We start from the raw sequence: 6,251 nt of genomic DNA, 5'->3' as shown, positions 1-6,251 counted from the left end.
GCTCAGCGTGGTTGGCTGTCCCCTGGCTCTTTGCATCCCTAGGTTTTAAGTTGCTAAGGGAAAGGTATTATTTTTTTTTCGATGGCAGACCCTTTTCTGTGCCAAGAGGGGAGCTTGGTCTCCCTGGGTGAGGGAACATCCCAGTTTTATGTACCCACCTAGGTCAGCCCAGGAACGGAGATGGTTAAACAACAGATGGGACCATCCTGTCACCCAGGAAGCTTCTTTGTTCTTTAGGTATTGAAGGAAACCAAAAAAAACAACCCTGTCTTGAAAATAGACTTTCCGAGGGCTGTGACAGACGACCGAGCAGCACATCTTCCGCAGACCATCTGTCTGCTCCCACTGGAGGAATCGTTTCTCCCGGGAGACGAGAACGCGCGCTGCCTGGCCATCACCCATCTCCTCTGGGAGCGGGGAGGGTTACGTGGAGCCCGGACCAGGGGCTGGCCCTGCCCACCCCGAAAGAAGAGAGAAACAGGGGGGCTGCCTTTTGATGGATCCTTCAAAAGATCCTGGAGCCTTCAAAGGATTTATGGAGGTCCTGGGGCTGGGTTTGCAAAGCCAGCCGGCGTTTCTAGGCTATGGATTGAGGAAGGGGGAGGCCGAGGTGGCCGGCAGGCAGCAGGACAAAAGCTGGCTTGTGCCCGGGCATGAATCGCCCCGTTCTTGTCCCTCTGGAGCAGATGCTGTGAGCCTGGCCGAGGGCATCTCCTTCCTCCTGGCTCCTGCCTTGTCCTCGGCACCCTTTCGGGAGCGTTTCGGCTGCGGCGCGATGGTGCCAGGCCATCCTGGGATGGCAGAACCTCTGTTAGGCTGCCCAGGGAGGTGGTTGAGTCCCCATCCCTGGATGTGTTTAAGAATAGGGTGGATGATCTACTGGAGGATATGGTTTAATGGGGATTAGGGATGGTTGGACTCGATGATCTCTAAGGTCTTTTCCAACCTAGAAATCTATGAATCTATGAATCTGCCCGCGCACTTGTGGGGCGAGAAAACAGTCCCGTTCCTCGCTGCTGCAGCCGGAGTGTTTCCTAAACCATTTCATTGATGCCATTTCCAAAAAGCTTTGGACTGGGTGATCGCAGGAGCTCGTTACAAATTCCCATCTCTAACAGCCAGGATTCCATGTCCCCCCCAGCTTTTCTTCTCCCAATTACTTGCTGCTCATCACGCTGAATTAATCTAACTGGCAGTTTATCCTTTGGAAATGAAATATTAGGGCAGGGTGTAGTCATTAGCAGCGACTAACTACCCAGCGAACGCTCGTGGCCTTCTGCTGAGGCAGCAGATACGGTTCCAAAGCGCGGTGTTTTCCGGTGGGTTTGGAAACCCCGTTGTCTGCTGGAGCTCCGGTGGCCACTGGAAGCTCCTCGGGTCCACCCGAGGGGTGCTTTGGGAGACGGGTCGCCCGAGGAGATGCCAGTAGGCACGTACCTGCCCCGCGGATGTGCGACTGGTGCTCTCGGATGTCCTGAGGTTCCTACGGGGTGGACACGACTGGGGTTTACTGGGATCGCCACCGGTTCCCCAAACCTTGGCGAAGCTCGAGCTGCAGCACTGAGACCTCTCGGCGCGGAGATCCGGGCACGGCAGCTCACGTGGGAGACACGGAGCCGGAGCAGCTCCCCGGTGTTGGGTTTGCATCTCTGCAAGGGTTTTTATTCTGCTCTCGGTCTTGTTGATGTCACCCCAGACCGTGGCCTTGGGGATGGAGACCATCACCCCAAAAGGAGCCCATCCCACCATCGGCATGAGATGGAGCTGGGGAGCGAGAAGATCTGGGAAACGATGCTTTGCAGCCTCTTTTAATATTCTGCCTTGGGGGCACGGTGAAAAGAGACATTTGGGATGCGTTACGATCGCCGGAGTTTTATTGAACGCCGTTTATTGTTTTCAGATGCCATAAACTGAGCGGGGGAACCCAAGAGACCGAAGGGTCTAAATATCCTCCGAGCAAATCCCAGCTCCCCCGCCGAGCTGCGGCCCCAACAATTACCCCGGGATTGTCTACGAGCCAGTGGCAATTAAATCCTAATTACGGCCGGCTCGCCTGTCACCACGGCTAAAACTCTCTGCCCCGTTCCCTCGCGTCTCGCCAGCCAGGAAACCCCATCCCGGGTAGGTTTCCTAGAGGGAACCGGAACGGGGATGCTCTTCAAATATTGATGAGCCTTGGCCGTACCGGAGTCATCAGCTCGGCGGGTATTTTATTAATTAATATTGTTGGCGCTGGACACGTCGATCTTCAAAGGGGGCTGGTGCCCTCCAGGTCCCCCCTCTCTCTTGCTTCCCAGCCTGAAAAAAAGGAATAAACTTTGCTGCCTGCAGCAACGAGCTGCCTGCTCCGGAGCTGATATTTCCCATGATTTCCTATTTAAAAAAATCAGCGTTAATATCGCTAATTATCTCCACGATTGGCAAAACCCTCCTGCCCCGATGCAGGAAAACCTCTGAGGGGTCAACTGCTGATTTTGGGGATCGTGCTGATGGGATGGGATGGGATGGAACCGGAATCCCGTGGGAGGCTGAGGTGGCCGGACACGGGGCGTTCCTGCGGTGGGAATTAATTCTCTTAATTAATTCTCTGCAGGAAAAAATAAACCCCACTCAACCAAAAACCCAAGCTAATATCGAGACAATGGTCTGAAGCAAAGCCGTCGCCATCCGGCCGGTGGATTTGCCTGGGGGGGGGGGAACTGGTGCCAACCCCCTGGCGTGGCGTAAATCCGCAATGGAGAGACCTTTGCCCCCCCAGACCTGACCAAATTTGCAGTGAGCTGCTCTTTTTTGGGAGATTTATGCCAAGGCGGGGGGGGGGTGCTGAGCCCACCCTAACTTGGGGAGGGGGGGCTTCCCCCAGCGCTGTGATTTTTGGGGATCCGCTGGCCATGGCGGGGTGTAGGGGGTAGTTAACCCTTGAACGAGGGATGGAGTTTTGGGAAGGGGGGGGCACATCGGCTGCCTCCAGCTCCCGGGATGCTCTTTCCCCTCCCTTCCGCCGCTGCTCCCGGCTCTGTGCGCAAGCGTGCCCGGTCCCCCCGCCCATCCCCGGGCTGGCTCCGGCATCCCGCCCCGATCCCCCCCCTACCCCTTCCCCAACCCCGCGCCCTCCCGCCGCCGCGGGACCCCCCCGCGCCCGCCCCATGGTGAGTCTGAAGCTTTTTTTTGGGGAGGGGGTTCCCCCCGCGTCGGCGTCTTTGCTGCAAATCCAGCTGCAAAGCCGGGTTGAGCATAAAGGGGGGGGGGGGGGGCAAAAAGACCGGTAGCTTTTTTATTTTATTTTATTTTGGAGCGGGGGGGGGTCTGTGCTGGGGGGGTGGTAGAACAGGCAGCGCTGCCTGTTTTGCAGCGCCCGGGTGGGGTTGGCATGGGGGGAGCGTGCAAATTTGGGGATTGGGGCTGCAAATTTGGGGATGGGGAGTGGAAATTTGGGGATGGGGGGGACACCCCCCCGTTAACCCAAGCTTGGACCCCCACCAATGCATCCCATGCCGTCGGCATCGACGCCTCGGCGCGAAAGCGGCTTTATTTCCGTGTTTCGGTGTGGGTTTTCTGTCAATATATCTATTTTTTGATTCTTAATTTTTGTAAGGAATGTAATTAATTAGCGCCTGAGCGTGGCTGAGCTTCCAGGTGGCGAAGCGCGCGCGGGCAGCGGCGAGAGGAAAGCCCCCCGCTCTTGCGATGCCCTTCCGGCTGCTGCCGCCCGATTCCCCGGCAAAACAAAATCCCTGCGTCTCGCCGGGGAAAAATAAACCGGCCGTCGGCATCGTTCCCCCCCGCGGCCGCCCCGAAGGAGGGCGAAGCCACCCCGAGACCCTCAGGAGAGTTTCCGACGTCTCCGGGTCGCGTACGAGGGGCTCCTTTCGACGGGTACGTGCCATGTTCATCCCTGAGCGCCGATGGAAAGAAGGGAAAATCCTCCCGGAGGCCCCGGGAAGGGAAGGACGTGCTCCGTGTGCGGCTCGGGACGGTATCGCTCTCGGAGTGGCACGGACCGAGGATGATTTATTTAAGTAGGATGAGCATTTTTGGGTTTGTTGTTTTTTTTTTTCCTCCCATTTCTGAGCATCCTCTGACCACGCTCCGATAGCTCGGTGATCCCAAAGGGGTAGGAGGGGTCGATCCCGGTGTGGTCAGAGCTGCTGGGAGTGGGATCCGGGTATCCTGGTCGAGGATACTGATAAATCCCATCCCACCCCATCGCGTGTGCCTGGAGCCCTCTTCTCCCACGGGACGGGCTCGTTCCTGGGGGCAGAGGAGGATGCTTGCCCCAAAACAGCGGAAAAAGAACCAGCCGGACTTTTCCCCGCTGATCTTTCCATGTCAGGTCTTCCACAGGGTGAGCCGATGGGGTTTTATTGTTCCGGGGAGCGGAGAACAAAGGAAAATCTTCCTCTGGGGGCTTTTTTATGCTCCTTGGCTTCGGACATCATGCGTGGGATGCGTCTTCTTTCCCCGTCGGGTTAGCAGAGCGATGCCCGTGCGATCCCGATGCCCGGCGGGTTGGTGCCAGGCTACTCGGCAGCTCTGGTCCCCATCTCCCTCCGACTGCGCTCGGAGATGAAGAGGGATTTGCCGGCCTTTGCCAGCTGCCTCCGCTGAGGCTTTCCGTGGTGGAAAGGGCAGAGCGACACGGGACGGACACTCCGGGCAGGGCAGAACCCGGATCGGTGACGGAGCGGATGGTTTTAATTGTGCACAGAGAACCTTCTCCCTTTGCTTAGCCACAGGGCAAGGGGGTCCACGCTGGTCACTGCTCGTGGTCTGGAGCTTTGGGATCAGGGATCAGCTGTGCGGGGGGATGCGCTGGGGCTGGTGGCTGCAGTGGACTTCCATTTCAACTCGGCAAAGCGCATCGCAATTCCCAGGGCATCGCGATTCCCATGGCAGTGCATTCCCCAGGGCATTGCATTCCCCATGGCATTGTGATTCTCAGGGCATTGCATTTCCCATAGTATCATGATTCCCAGGGCATTGTGATTCCCAGGACATCGCAATTCCTGTGGTATTGCATTCCCCAGGGCATCGCATTCTTCATGGCATCGCATTCCTCATGGCATCGTGATTCCCTTGGCATTGTGATTCCCAGGGCATCGCAATTCCCAGGGCATCGCATTCCCCAGGGCATTGCATTCTTCATGGCATCATGATTCTCAGGGCATCGCGATTCCCAGGGCATTGTGATTCCCAGGGCATCGCAATTCCTGTGGTATCGCATTCCCTATGGCATTGTGATTCCCATGGCCTCGTGATTCCCAGGGCATCGCGATTCCTGTTGTGATAAACGAGTGAGTCCCAAACAGAATTCCAATGAAAGTTTACCATTTATTAGGCGAATAAAATCAAGCAAACAGCGCTGAGTGTGCCAGGAGTCTCCGCTCCACCAAGACGCACACCATATAGTTCCTATTTCTGGTTTATATTCCTTTTACTAATACATATTCTTCATTATTTCCGAGAAAAAGGTGGTCTTATTACAATAAGCTCAGAGAAGTCATCTCCATAGTCTCCACCCCTAACCCTCCCAGTTGCACGTGCGCAGTGTGTCCTGGTGGTCGTGAGTAGGAGTCTCAGGGATGAAGGCTGTATGTCTTCCTCGTGATGACTTTTTCACCTCCCCCGGAAAACCAGCGAAATCATCATGACTCTGCCCTGCGAAGTCGTCAGGACCGTCCTTGTTCTCCATCTTGGCTCCTGCTTATCTCACACAAGGGTTGTGCAATTTACAGATATATGGCTTGAGCTGAGCTGACTCAAAAGTGGTTAAGCCAGATTAGAGATTAGAGATTAGAGATTAAGGGCGTACAGGCCCCTGGGCCCCTCTTGTCTAACCCCTTGCAACTGGCAGCAAAGCAAAACCGTTAGGTGGCTTTTGCAAGAAGCGAGAACTATATCCATACCATTCTGCTTCCTCTAGGGCTGCGGTTATACAAGAATGAACAGAATCATAGAATCATAGAATGGTTAGGGCTGGAAGGGACCTTCAAAGGTCATCTAGTCCAACCCCCCTGCAAGGAACAGGGATATCTCCAACTAGATCAGGTTGCTCAGGGCCTCGTCCAACCTGGCCTTGAACGTCTCCAGGGATGGAGCATCCACCACCTCTCTGGGCAACCTGTTCCAGTGTTCTACAACTCTCATGGTAAAAAATTTTTTCCTAATATCCAACCTGAATCTACCTCCCTCTATTTTAAAACCATTACCCCTTGTCCTATCACAACTGGCCCTCCTGAACAGCCTCTCCC

Source organism: Tauraco erythrolophus, chromosome 26 (genome assembly GCF_009769465.1).
Source record: "Tauraco erythrolophus isolate bTauEry1 chromosome 26, bTauEry1.pri, whole genome shotgun sequence".
In the NCBI taxonomy this organism is placed as follows: Eukaryota; Metazoa; Chordata; class Aves; order Musophagiformes; family Musophagidae; genus Tauraco; species Tauraco erythrolophus.
Note: the sequence above shows the minus strand (reverse complement) of the source record.